At 37.2% G+C, this 15047-nt stretch overlaps 1 long non-coding RNA gene across 1 annotated transcript in view; it reads left to right on the top strand.

Moving 5' to 3' along the window:
* The window catches only part of LOC121242483, a 34812-nt gene extending 20218 nt beyond the window's left edge, over positions 1 to 14594 (top strand). Inside the window, exon 3 of the long non-coding RNA XR_005935902.1 lies at positions 14462 to 14594. This is a non-coding gene — a long non-coding RNA (uncharacterized LOC121242483). The remainder of the gene's footprint in view (positions 1 to 14461) is intronic.
* The last annotated feature ends 453 nt before the right edge of the window (positions 14595 to 15047 follow it).

Raw genomic sequence — 15047 nt, 5'->3', positions numbered from 1 at the left:
CTCTCGGAGAGGTCGGACTCAAGCTTTATAGTTGCCCATGCTGGTAGGAAGGAAGGGGAGAAGGAACTCGAGGTGAGAGATCCAAACCCCCAGGCGCATTTGTTATCTGCTCACCTAGATCTATTGCATCACCCATGGGAGGAGTTGATGGCATAGTTTCCTCCTTTGCCATCGGCGAAGCAACCTTAGGCTTAGAGGAACTGCTAAAGAGGGAGGAATGTATCAAGACCCTATCCTTACTCAGATCCACGACCAAGGGATTATTTTGGGACAAACCCCTAGGGATAAAGGGAAGAGTTGGCTTCTTACCACCAGAAATTGTGGAGGGAATAGAGCTAGAAGTGGAGGCACTACCATCAACACCATCTAGTGAGCGTCCATAGTCGGGCCAAGGAGTACCTCGGAGGTGGTCGTGCATGCCCTAGCATCATCATCCAAGGAATCAGGCACCTCTCCAACGTCTTCAAAGGGCACACCAAGAACAGGTTCGTGAGAACCCCTTGAAACAAGTTTGAGGAAGGTTGACAAAATGACCATCTCAAGTTCTTTCTCATCCCAACTAGAGGCATCAGCTAGCCCCTGATCACCTAGTGGGGTAAAGTGACCAATGAGGGTGGCGGAGCAGACTGGACGAAGAACAGTAAAACACATCTTTAATATTTTATTCTTCATTTTAATTTTTTTTTTTGTCTTTTTTCTACTTGTTGAGATAGGCCAAAAATGCAAGCTAGGAAGACGTTGAGCAACACACGAAGACACGAGGCTACTACAGGGAACATAAAAGAGAAATACATAGGGGACGAACGCACGTAGCTTGAAGAACCTCGAGGGGTCCAACTTCCGCTGCCCACCCTCCCTCCACTGTCTGGCACCTCCATCTCCAGCCATCTAGCTTGCTCTTTATTCCCGAGTTTTTTATTTATTTTTAGCTTAAAGTTTATGGTGGATTTTTGAGATCTTAGGCTTAGAACCATTCAATTTGGGCATTTTAATTTCCTGCTTGTTTAAGTTGATGTTAATTTTTTTTTGTTGCTCTTTTAAACTTCCAATAGAGAGGTATTACAATGGTTATGGATTGATTTTGTAAATTTTCTGATTTGAATACAAGGATGAACCCTAGAATCTTGATTTTGGGGCTTTTCAATTTCCAGCTCGTGTTACATCAATTATTTTCTAATCTATCTTAGTTCTTGGCTTAGTTTTGTTAATCTCTTAGTTCCAATAGACATTAGATTGATTAAGGTTTAATTAGATCTTAATTAATTTTGGTTCTACTAATTAATTTTTTGTTAATTAAGATTGCTTGGTTTAGTTGGTTTTTTTATTGTTTAATTTCAATTGTTTAGATTTAGTTGTTAATTTTGAGTCTTACAATTAGTTTGGCAATTTTTGTTGGTTAGTAGGGAGGTAACTTAGATTTAATTTTTTTTTTCCTCATTAGTTGGTTAATGTTTGATTAGTTAGCTTGCTTTATAATTTGGTGTTTAAGTAGTTCTAGATTGAATGTTTAATGTGCTGTTAATTTAATTAGTCTATTAATTTGCTTCTTGGTTAATTAATTTTAGCGAATTTAGTTTAGTTATTAGTTTACTGCTTTGTATCTTGGTCCTTTACTTTTCGTTGTAACAGTCAAAAATCCAAAAATATGAATCTACTTCACGACTAGTGCCCTTTTTATTTCTATTGCACTTTTTCATTCATTGCACATATCACCACTTTTATTTTCTCTTTGTGAATATTTTCACTATTTTACAAGAATCTGATTTTAAGTTTTGGATATGCACAAGGTCAGCTCTCCTGAGCCCACGGTCACCACCTTCAAGGAATGGATCAATGCTATATCAACATCACCTGTCGATATAACTAGTACAAGCGCACCTCTAATAACCAATACTGATACACCTGTGATTGATTTACCTTTACAACAACCCATCGTCCTTTCTGACATGATGCAGGAATCCACGCCTATAAACTCATCTCCAATTTGCATTGTCTCTACCTACAATGCTCATGAAATCAAGGACTTCAATCCACGCCTCCAACAATCTTCCATCACATGTGTACTCGAGCTCAGGCTAGAATCCGAAAATCAAATCCAAAGTATGCTTTACTTCATTCTTATGATTCCATTCCCAAAGAACCTCGCACAATTCATACCGCATTGTCTCACCCTAGATGGAAGAAGGCTATAGAGGATGAGCTTACTGCCATATCTCAAAATGAAACCTGGATATTAGTTCCACGTAAAGATCCCATGCATGTCGTTGGCTTTCTCTGGGTGTTTAAGACAAAGCTATAAAAAGATGGTATGTTGGGTCGTCTGAAGGCACGCTTTGTGGCCAAGGGATATCTTCAAATTATTTATTGGAAACACATTCTTCTGTTGTCAAACCTGGTACAATTAGGTTGGTTCTCTCTATTGCTGTGGTTAAAGGATGTAGCATTCGACAACTCGACGTGAAGAATGCATTTTGCATTCTTCACGTTTCCTCAATAAGCATGTTTATATGGAGCAACCTCCAGGATTTGAAGATTCGAATTTTCCCAACCATATATGCTTGTTGAACAAAGCCATCTATGGCCTAAAGCAAGCCCCAAGGGTGTGGTTTGACAAGTTCAACACTTATCTTCTTGCAACTGGTTTCCAATGCAGGTCAGTTGACCCAAGTCTCTTTATCAACAAATCTGAGCAAGGTATCTTGGTGTTACTTCTTTGTGTAGATGACATTATTCTTACTGGCTCAAGTACTTCTTTAATTCAGACTTTCACGGCAACTCTACATACTAAATTTGTCATGAAAAATCTTGGCAAGCTCCATTATTTTTTGGTCTCACATGTTTCTCGTAGTCTTCTTCTTCACCAAACAAAGTATGTGATTGACTTGTTGGAAAGAGATTCCATGCATGAAGCCAAGCCAATCAACAATCCCAAGTGCCAGAAAAATAAACCTGATTCACCTTCTTCCCCTTACAAGGATCCTCGGCCATTATTGATCCTTGGTTGGAGCTCTACAATACCTCATGCTGACTCGGCCCGACATTTCTTACAGTGTCAATTACGTCGCTTAGTTCATGCAAGCACCAACTAATAATCATTTCACCATGGTTCATCGCATTCTACTATACATCAAGGGAACTATCGATCTCGGCCTCCATATTCAATCCTCCAGCACTTTTGAGATTGTATGCCTTCTTCCATGTGGATTGGGCAGGTTGTCCCTTAACTCATCGCTCCACCATTGGGTACTGTACCCATCTGGTGGTAATATAATTTCTTGGTGTTCAAAAAAGCAACCAACTGTATAAAAGATCAAGCTCCGAAGTAGAATATAGAGCTATGGCTCAAGCAATTGCAGAGTTAACATTGTTAACTTTCCTTCTTCGTAACTTGGATATTCCTCTTGATCGTGCTTCTACCTTGTTTTGTGATAATTTGAGTTCTTTATTCATGACTGTGAATCCAGTTTTTCATGCTCAAAGCAAACATATTGAACTAGATTATCACTATGTCCGTGAAAGGGTCTCACTTGGTTTGTTGGTTACTCAACATGTCTCCGATGTAACTGGTGCCTCCAATGATCAAAATCCTTCCTTTCATAGTCATATATACCAAAGTTTTGGAAGAAATTAAGAGAAATTTCCAACTGTCTAGGAAGTGACCATGGAAATTTGGTAGGGGAAAAGGTGGAGGGCTGATCTTATTATGATTTATGAAGCTTTGGGGAGAAATATATATAGATAAGAAGATTGGGGTTCTGGTGGGAGACCAAATTGATTGATTCATCGAATGATGAATCATGTTTGTATTAGCGGATTCTCCAATTACAAGTGCTACAGCTATAAAAAGATTTCATAAAAATAAATTTACTAACTAACACGACTTCATATGATACCTAAATATCAATAGTATGTGTTCACAACTAAATTGATCGGAAGTGCCTTGTGTTGTACTTTGCTCTCCACACTGCATTGCCTCTTGCCCGATCTATACCATCAATATTTCTTTTGAATAATATGTGTAGTTCTAATTTTTTTTTTTAAGAAATTATACTTTAACTTCCTCGAAGCACCATTAGTACTTTTGCAACTTTACCATATCAAATTACCTAAGTTGTTAAAATATTAGATGATGTATATAGAATTTATATTCGAATTATGGTATCAACAACAACTTCAATAGATTAAAAGTTACATTGTTCTTTAACATCGTACACATATATATAATTTCCTATACTGAAATAAAAGAATGGAAATTACTCCTAAGGTTTTGATTGGCCATCAACTATATGCAGGTTAGATCGATAAGACTGTTCATCTCAGTCGGGTTATTTCCTAGCCCGGTCCAAAACTTGGATAATTGGGTTTCAGTTACAGGTTGTGACTTGGAACAAACTCGGGCTGGTATATGGTTTTTTTTTTTTTTTCCATTCCGGATTCAACTTCTTCTTGTTCAAATTTTTGTGTGATCATGCCACAGTATTACAGTATTCCCCTGCATTAACGTAATCCTCAAAGCCCTAGAAGAACCTTCCAAAAGTTATACTCCACAAATATTACATAATCTTTTTCTTGAGAACCGCACAAATTCTTCAAAGTATAGAGAAAGCAATACATTTTTGTTCTACCATAGCCGTCTTTGCAGTGTGGGAAAGCAAAGAGGGCTTACAAGACGCTCTTAGGGGTCTTGTCTTCTCAGACCAGCTTTTACTTTTCTTATAAGTTATAAAAAGCCTTGACCTACTCCCTGAGCACTGGTAGAGATGTACGTTTTATAGGGTCATGTATTGTAACAACTCCTTTTGGTAGGCTAGGAGTGTCACATATTTTTTATAAAATTTTATCCGGCAAGAGATATCATATTTAATAACTTGAAATTAGCATTTATTTTAGAAAATATTTGTCTAATAAAGAAGTCTTCCAAAAACTTAAATGAATAAACTGAATAAATTTATGTCATAAAAGCAATTTTATTCTAGAAAGTCTGAAACTAAATCAAGTGCTCCTTCTAATCCTGGCCTACCTGCTCGTGTTTATCATCTTCACCTGGGTGGTTAAAAGACATGAAATAAACTAAAATGAGTCAAAGACTCGAAAAGAAATCCATCACAACGTAAACATAAGGTTTTCATAAAAGTTTTCATGCTGAGAGCTTAAATTCATGAATGTTCATGCCGATGTTCAAGATATGCATGACTGATTTATCTGAATTAATTAACTGATCTGACTTAACTGATTGATCTGATTGGTCAACACACTTAACCATGTATGCAAGGTTGTGCACTAACCTCACGTCCCGCAGCCGCAAGGCGAGCCGCTGATAGTATTTTGGCATACTATGGTGGACCACGGTTGAGTTCGTGGCTTGCACATCCAACCTGAAATGCATTGGAACCATGCATCTGAATGACCATATGATTAATTGATCTGATCTTATTTTATATTTTAATTTAAGATAGCTTACGTGTCTTATACACATGAGATGCATGACATAATACATACATAATTATAATTTCTAAATTTGGACATGATGTGGAATGACATGATCGTATGCTATGCTGGATGACATGTTTGCATATGACATGAGTGGTGCATAAATAATGGTTGTCAATGAGTTGGCTTGAATAATACTTATATATAAGCTGAACTGTGATGATCCTAATTTGTGATCAAATTACTTACCTTGCGGTGCTATTTCTTGAATCTCACTTCGTAGTTCATCACCTATATGAACTATTAAAGGTCACAAAATCTGTTTAAGAATACATGTCCTAAAATCTCACTTAATTTAAAATTCATAATGTATAACTATAATGAATAAATATTCTGTTTAATATAAAATCAATGAATGTTTATATCTTAAATTATTTAAATACTAATAACATATTTTAATTTAGTAGAAAATCGTATTGTATTTAAATATATTAAATAAGAGTGAAAACTCATTTCATAAAAATAGATTTACTCCATTTAAGGCATCCAAAGTAAATTTAAACTCTTTATTATAAAATTTAATGAACTTTCACTATAAAATATAATAATTAATAACATATATAATTTTATGTAAATCATAGGATTTTTGGATTAAAATAATTATTCAAATAACACCGACCCATTAAATATTAACCCAGTCCAATTAAAAAATATCAACTCAACCTAACTTAAAAAATATCATTGAAGTAGGTAGATCAGCACTTTGTAAAAAAATAAAAAAAAGGCCAGAATACTGTGGCAGGAGATAAGTTTTAAACCCAACGTTGGCTGCCATGTGTTAAAGGATACGCATGTAATTAAAATTAAAGATTACCCTTATGTAATAATAAGGTTGCAAAGTAACAACTCGCAATGAGAGAAAAAGAAGCTTTAAATGGCAATCTTGTAATTATAGGAACATAGGTGTGTACTTTTTTGGAGACTTGAAAGCATCTTGTAATTATAGGAACTTACTTTTCTGAAAACTGAAGACAAATAAAACAATTTTAAGCATTCTAGAACCAGTGCGGCAATACTTACCGAGCAAAAGAGGCACCGTCAAAATGAAGGCACGGTGCGGTGGATTTGAGTATTAACAGTGGGTGCCACGGCTGAAGAGCATTGTGAGAGAGAGACCATTGGATGCTGTCAAATGAGAAATGGAGTTTTGGAACAAAGAACTTACGGGGAGAAAGAGACATAATTGGTGGAGCACTGAGGGTAAAAATGATGAATGTCGGTTCTGAGTAAGATGGAGAGCAAATCAGACTTGCATGAGTAGTTGTGTGGTACTTAATACAGATGGGGAATGAATAAATAGAGAAACCATCTTGAATGTGTCCCATGCACTTTAGAAAGTTTGCTGGAGGAAGACTCGATTTGATCACCGAAAATAGAGGGATAATGAAGGGGGGTGATGTGAAGTGTAGAGAGGTTTAATTGAAATGGGTTTCGGTGTAGATAAAATTGACTAGGAAAATCTGGTAAATCACTAGAGATTCAGTCCACATCCGATAAGACTTATTATAGACTTTGGGTTTAAAAAAATTATAATAATTATCAATAAATGAAACCTTAATATTGATAAAAATAATAATCATAGCAATAAAAAAATAACTAAATGATTTATTTATAAATCCCAAATATAAGTTTAGTATGTTACATGTATAGTCGTGAGTAATTTGAAAAAATTACATTTTCTAACAGCCCAACCTCTCGTAAATGAGATAAAACTACAACTACATTTTTTTGTATTTTTTTTTGTGAATTCTAATATTTAAAAAAATAAAAAATAAAAAACCGGGTTGAACCCGAAACCTAGAACCCTGGTTTTAAAAAACTTGAATTCATTCGGATTCTGGTCTAGATTTAAAACCCAAGTTTTGGTCTGAGTATACCCGGGTTCTCGGGCCGGAACTCGGATGAACAGTCCTAACGTTAAATGTGTAGTCAAACACAACTTTCTCTTCCTTGTTCATTAACCCACTATCTGGATTCCTCTCCAAGCATCTTGGCCCTATCCTCCATGTTAAGAAGTAAGCAAAATAGAGGCGACACCATTGAAGGAAAAATTTCTATAGATTTTCATAATAGATGTACAGTGGCCTATATTAATACAGAGGAGGGTTCAAATACCTTATGCTATGAAACACAAAAGGAAGGAAATAGTTTACTAAAGTTGTCAATATGAAAAGAAGATATTATACAATAAAATATAATAAAGATGGGATCCACAAGATCAATAATACTCCTCAAGTTAGAGCATGAAGGTCCATGAGACCCAACATGTGTGACAAGATTTGAAAGCATTCACGACCCAAGGCTTTGGTGAAAATGTCAACAACTTAATTGGTGGTCGAGATATGGGAGGTGCAAATAAGGAGAGATCATAACTTTCCACGAACAATATGACAGTCGATCTTGATGTGCTTGGTACATTCTTGAAAAACTGGACTTTGAGTGATGTGGAAAGCAGCTTGACTATCACAATAAAGTAACATAGGCCGAGGATGAGGGACAATAATATCATTAAGGAGTGTCTTGATCCTAACAAGTTCATAGGTAATGTAGGTTAAGGCATGATACTTAGCTTTAAGAGAAGAACGAGAAACTGTGGATTGTTTCTTCCTATGTCAGGAGATAGGAATAGTGCCAAGTTGGATAAAGAAACTAGCCCAATGTGAGAGGACAATTGGCCCAATCTAAGTCTAAATAAGCAGAGACTTGCAGTGAGTTATCAAAAAAGAATAAAGGCCTTGACCATGAGATGATTTGATGTAATGTAGCACAAGAACGAAAACATCATAATGTGGTTGGTGTGGTTGATGCAAGAATTGACTCAAAATGTTGACAGGGAAAATAATGTCCGACCTTGTAATGGTGAGATAGATTTATCTACCTCCCAAATGATGATATGAGCTCAGATCAAAGAGAAGGGCACCATCTGTGTCAATGAGCCTAAGGTTCTATTCCATGTGAAATTGAGATGGGCAAGTGCCTAAATGACCAATATCAGTGAGAATATCCAAGGAATATTTGTTCTGATTGAGAAAAATACCAGTAGGACATCAGGCAACTTCTAATTCACGAAAGTATTTTAAAGAGCCAAGATCCTTGATTTTGAATTTTTGAGCAAGGAAGCTCTTGATTGCATTGGCAGAGGGATTATTGCCTACTACAAGAAGATCATCAACATAAAGAAGGATGAGAATAAAGATGAACCATGGGAAAGAGTGGAGAGGGAATGATCAACCTGAGAATGTCGAGATCCAGTAGTAATAAAAATAGAGGAGAGCTTAGAGAACCAATTGCGAGAAGCTTGTTTTAGGCCATAGAGAGATTTCTGAAGATGACAAGCATGGGACTAGTTCCAGGCAGTAGCTATAGCAAGAACACATTGCACTGTGACCAACTTGGCAACAAGGGCAAATGTGTTATGGTAGTCAAGACCTTCAACCTGAGTGTATCCCCTGGCCATCAGACGAACTTTATGATGCTCAATGAATCCATCTACTTTAAGTTTAGTTTTGAACACCCACTTGCAACCAATGGGACTATTAGTAGGAGGAAGGAGTCCAAGGGTCCAAGAGTGATTGGATCAAGGGTCCATGAGGATGGTTAGAAAAACAATGATAAGAAAGAAAATAAGATAAAGAATGGACTATACCTGAGTTGACTCTTTGAGCGGGTGAAGTCGTGGATGTCGAAGAGGGCAATGGGGGATAGATGTAATCTTGAAGATAAGCAGGCCATGTGAGGGTATGTCAAGGATGAGTGTGAGTGGATGGAGATGGAGAAGGTGGGGAGGGCATGGATTCGGACAATGGGGGTGTGGGAGGAGTTGGAGGTGTAGGCTCAGGAATAGAAGAGGGAGTAACAGAGGTTTGAGAGGGAGAACGAGGTAGATGTTAAAGGGGAAATACATTTTCAATGAAGGTGACATCACGAGAGATAAAGCAAATGATGGTTCTCTAAATCGTAGACCTGATATGCTTTGTGATGGAAAGGATAACCAAGAAAAACAACAAATAGCACGGGCGGAAAATTTGTCACTGTGAGAGAGAAGGGTGTGGGCATAACATAAGCAACCAAAAATGCAAACTTGGTTGTAGGAAGGAGATTTGTTGAAGAGGAGTTCATAGGGTGATTTGTGGTCAAGATAAGGAGAGGTGGTGCTATTGATGAGATAGGTGGCGGTTAAAATGTATTCACCCCAAAAGGAGATGGCAAGTTGTGCTTGAAAGTGTAAACAATGAGCGACACTAAGTAGGTGACGATGTTTGCGTTCAACAATCCCATTTTGTTGACGGGTTTCGAGACACGTAGGCTCATGAAAAATGCCATTATTGTGAACAAAAGATTGCATTTGAGTAGAAAAAAATTATTGGCCAATGTCGGTGCAAATATTAAGAATGGGCCATTGAAAATGAGTTTTAATTTGGGCATGAAAATAGGTGAGGTATGTATATGTTTAAGATTTTATATGCATCAAATAAACCCATGTGGCTTGAAAATAATCATCAACTATGGTTAAAAAAATTGTGAGCACCAGATTTACAAGTAGTAGAATAACCACCCCATATATCATAATAAATTCAATGGAAAATAAAAGAGCTTTTATTAGGATTTAATGAAAAAAGAAGACGAGTGCGTCTCGCTTGTGCACAAACATCACATGGGAAATTAAAAGGAAAAATTGACAAAGTTTTGGGAATACAAGATGAGAATGGGTGACCAAGACGTTGAGAGTGTAAGGCCATGTAAAGGAGTGGTTTGTAGTGGTAGAGACCATCACGTACTTCACTCAGTCCAATCAGCTTCCTCATGGACAAGTCCTGAAAAACACAAAATGGGGAACAAAAATAAAACAACACAATTGAGGGTTGCGGTGATTTTACTAATGGACAATAAATTAAATTTTAAAAATAGAACATATAGAACATTATCTAAGGAAAGATTTGGGGACAAGTTAATGGTGCCAAGTTGTCTGATAGAAATGGTATCACCAATGGGTAGTTGAATGGGGCACTGAGTATTGAGTGGGCAGACATCCACAAGATTAGAAGATTGGGAGGGCATATGATCCTCTGCACCTGTATCATTGACCCAATCCAATTCATGTGGGGAAGAAACAAGGTTGCATGAAGATAAGTACCAACAAAGTTGAGGAAGGTAGAGGATGTAAACAAGAGCAGATCCATGAGTTTTCGATATTGGTCCACTGTGAGGCCAGAGATAGCACTGTCCATTGAAGAACTTCGAAGACTACTGACACTGTTCACCATAAGAGAGGACCTGGGTTGCTCATCTAAAGACGAGGATGAGTGTTGGCATGGTCTTTGTCGATTGGTGGGATAACCAAGGAGCTTGTCACAGGTGGATTTCCAATGTCTAAGAGCATCATAATGATCGCACTTGGGACAACCATGAACCTTGCCTTTGGAGTCCATATGACAGTTTTGGTTCGGAGAGCGAGTTATGAACATCGTAGTAGTATCCGAAGGAGATGTAGGCAAATGGAGAAGGCGCTTTTTTATCTTCTTGGTGAAGGATGGAGTAAACCTTGCTCGTGGAAGGAAGTAGGTCCATGGCTAAAATTTGATTTTGAATGGAGGTGTTTGGAATCATGAAGGTCCATAAAAAATTGGAAGACTTGCTCGGTGTCGTGTATTTGATGAAGAGCCGAGAAAGCACAACAAGATCATGGAGGAATGGATTGTAACATGTTTAATTCATCCCAACTTGATTTGATTTTCGTGTAGTAATTAGAGATGGACCTGGAATCTTGACGTAACGTGGTGATGTCTCGCTTCAATTTAAAACTTTTGGGATTGCTACTTTGAGAGAATCAAGCTTCAAGATTAGTCCAAACAACATGAGCATTTTCATGGTAGATATGACTAGAGACCAAAGACTTATCAATGGAGTTGAGAAGCCATGAAAGTACCATGTAGTTGGTTTGGTGAGTGATCCAGCAATGAAATTGAGTTTCTTTTTGGCCTTGAGAGCCATCTTCATGGCACGCTTCCATGTGAGGTAACTATCATAGATAAGAGGAGTAGAAACAAGAAGGGAACCAGGGTGATCTCCAAAGTGAAGGGAGTCTGGCAATGAAATGTTCGTGATGGATTGGGACGTGCGGTTGAGAAGAGACGAAGAAGCCATGTTAAAAAAAGAGACGGTGAGAATGTGGGTAGGAACATCAGGTCGATGTGGGTTCTGATGCCATGTGAAGGTGTAAGCAAAACAGAGGCAACACCATTGAAGAAAAACTTTCTGTATATTTTCATAAAGATGTACTGTTGCCTATATAATATAGAGGAAGGATTCAAATCCCTTATGCTATGGAACATGAAGGAAGGAAATAGTTGATTAAAGTTGTCAATATAAAATGAAGATATTATATAATAGAGTATAATAAAGATAGGATCCATAAGATTCATAATACTCCATATCTACGACTCCTTTCATCATCACCATGCTTCCTTCATTCAACTCCATTTCTAGGATTAAACTTGATGACACCAACTATCTTTGCTGGATCTCACAATTTCTTCCTATTCTTTCTAGCTATGATATGTTAGGGATAGTTGATGGTACAAAACTCAGTTCCTTTAAATTTCTCTCAGAAACAAATCGTGATACTGGAATGTCAATCCAGCTTATGTCCTTTCATACAAAATGGACCAACATCTACTAAGATGAATCATTTGTTCTCTCTCATCAACAATAGTCTATCTATGTAAGTCATTAGTACTTAACATGGGATACACTTGCTAGTCAATATGCTACTGCATCTAGATCAAGGATCTCCCATTTCAAGCTACAGTTGGACAGTCATAATCAAGGCACTAAATCTTGTTGACAAAGCTTGTTGTTGTAGGCAAACTTGTCCTAGATGAAGATTTAATCTCATTTGTTCTTGGAGGACTCAGCCCCACATATAACTCTTTCATAACTGCATTCACATTTTCAATTCGTGAGAATGACATGTTCATTTAAGACTTCCTAGCTAAGCTACTAAATTATGAAATCCTCCTAGAGACCCAACATCAACAAGTTGCTATTGTTGTTGGTAATGGATCCTTTGCCTTTTACACGACCAAACATTCTTCAAATAACTTTACTCACCAACCCTTCCGCCACCTTAAATTCTCCTAAAATAAAAAAGGCAATAAAAAACGACAATCAAATGCCTTTGGCTCCAACTCACTCAAACCTCAGAACCCCTCAGCTGGTAACTAGGCAATATATCACCTTGCCAAATATGTTAAAAGTTATTGTGTATATTGTTTATTTTCATATATGTATACTTTTAGTCTTATACACATAAGTATGTTTGTTAAAGTTTGTTAGGATTCTTTTTGTCCTTTTGCCTCATTGTCAGTATAGAGCAGAGGCCTTGTGTATATATTGGTCATGACAGGCACCTTTCCATTGTACTGTATTTTTGTATTGCCTCCTCAATTTCAGTAGAGAAGCTTTTTTACAGCTTTTTTCTTCCATTCCTCTATTCTATTTTTGTCATGGTATCAGAGAACTCTTGAGAAAAGAGTTTTCGTGTTCCTGCTTTCCTTCCTTTTCTTGGTCACCATACAAAATTCTCATGGCTCAACCTCCACCTACTGTGAACCCATATCATCCTTCAAACCCTTATTACCTCCATTATTCGGAGAGCCTAGGTGCAATGTTTGTTTCCCAACCCTTCTCTTTTTTAGGGGACAATTATCATTCTTGGCGTCAATCTTTGCTCATTGCTTTGGAAGCCAAAAGCAAGCATGTTTTCCTTGATGGAACTCTTGCTTGTCTTGATGAGAATAACTCTCTTTTTGGAGCTTGGTGTCGTTGCAACAAGATGATTTTCTCTTGGCTTTTAAATGTTGTTTGTAAAGAAATTGCCTAAAGTGTTTTATACATTACCAATGCCAAAGAAGTTTGGGATGACTTAAGAGATCGTTTCTCTCAAGCTAATGGCCCACGAATATTTCAACTTTAGAGAAAAATTTATGTTCTCTCTCGAGGGGCTCTTTCTGTTTCTGTCTATTTCACAATTCTCAAAGGGTTGGGGGATGAACTCAGTAACTACAAACCCCTCCCTGTATGTTCATGTGGTGCCCTCAAAGAAGTTGTTGCTGCTCAACACTTTGAATATGTCATTCAATTTCTAGTTGGTCTTAATGTATCCTTTTCAGCTATTAGAGCTTAGATCCTTCTTATGATGCCCCTCCCACCCATTAATCAAGTTTTTTCTCTAGTCCATCATGAGGAAAGACAACGTGAGATTCTTCCCACCCCTCCTGTGGAACCTATAGCTCTTTTATCTCGACAAGACTATACAAAGCCAATAGACAGCCTTTCTCTCGTGCCAAAGAAAGACCTTTGTGTAGCCATTGTGGTATTTTAGGCCACACTGTTGGTCGTTGCTACAAACTACATGGCTTCCCACCTAGTTTTAAATTCAAAAATAAATCATTTGCAGCAACTGCCTCAGATTCAACTCATGTTTCTTATGATTCTCTATCCCAATCTAATGTTTCTTCCCCTATGGCAGCATCCACTGTCTTTCACCACTGAGCAATACTAGCAGTTGATTTCTTTGCTGAATTCAAACTCTGTGAAGCCCATAGGTTCTACTACTCAGTCTACCAATCTAGCATTTTCTCACAATATCTCATGTATAGCATGCTTCTCTTCCTCTCACCCTTTATCTTGTTCTTCTACAACCTGGATCATTGATACAGGTGCCTTGGATCATATGATAAATGATCCTCCCTTTTTTACTTCTTCTATACCTTGTTCTTCACTTGTCACACTCGCAAATAACACATCCATATATGTTTCTCACATAGGCACAGTTTAGCTTTCCTCTGACTTGATCTTGTGTAATGTCCTTTGTGTTCTGGCTTTCCATTTTAACTTGATTTCAGCTAGTAAACTCTGAATTGATTCTAACTATTCTATTATTTTCATGCCTAATTCTTGCTTGATTCAGGACCTTACCTGCAAGAGAATGATTGGAGTGGGTGAAGAGCAAGATGGCCTATATTTCTACAAACAAGCAGCCATGAATAACTCTATTTCTAGTACTACTATTACACCATGTCTTTTTGATTTATGGCATTTCAAACTTGGTCACATTTCTGCTTCTAGAATCAGTTTGTAAAATTAGACTCCAATATTACTTACTCAAACTTCTTTCATTGTAATACTTGCCCTCTAGCAAAACAAAAACGTCTCCCTTTTAATATTAGTGATTCTATTGCTTCTCATCCCTTTGATCTCATCCACTGTGATATTTGGGGGCCATTTTCTGTGCCCACTTATTCTGGTTTCAAATATTTTCTCACTATTGTGGATGATTGCACTAGATGTACTTGGCCTTACTTCATGAAGCATAAATCTCATACTAGGTCCATTCTCAAATCTTTCTTTAAGCTTGTTTGCACTCAGTTTCAATATGGCATTAAAAGTATTTGAACTGATAATGGCCTAAAATTCCTTATGATAGAATTTTATCATTCTAAAGGCTACATATATCAAAGATCTTGCATTGAAACACCACAACAAAATGCTAGAGT

Source organism: Juglans microcarpa x Juglans regia, chromosome 8D (assembly GCF_004785595.1).
Source record: "Juglans microcarpa x Juglans regia isolate MS1-56 chromosome 8D, Jm3101_v1.0, whole genome shotgun sequence".
Classification (NCBI taxonomy): Eukaryota; Viridiplantae; Streptophyta; class Magnoliopsida; order Fagales; family Juglandaceae; genus Juglans; species Juglans microcarpa x Juglans regia.
Note: the sequence above shows the minus strand (reverse complement) of the source record. Positions and strands in the feature narration are given on the sequence as shown.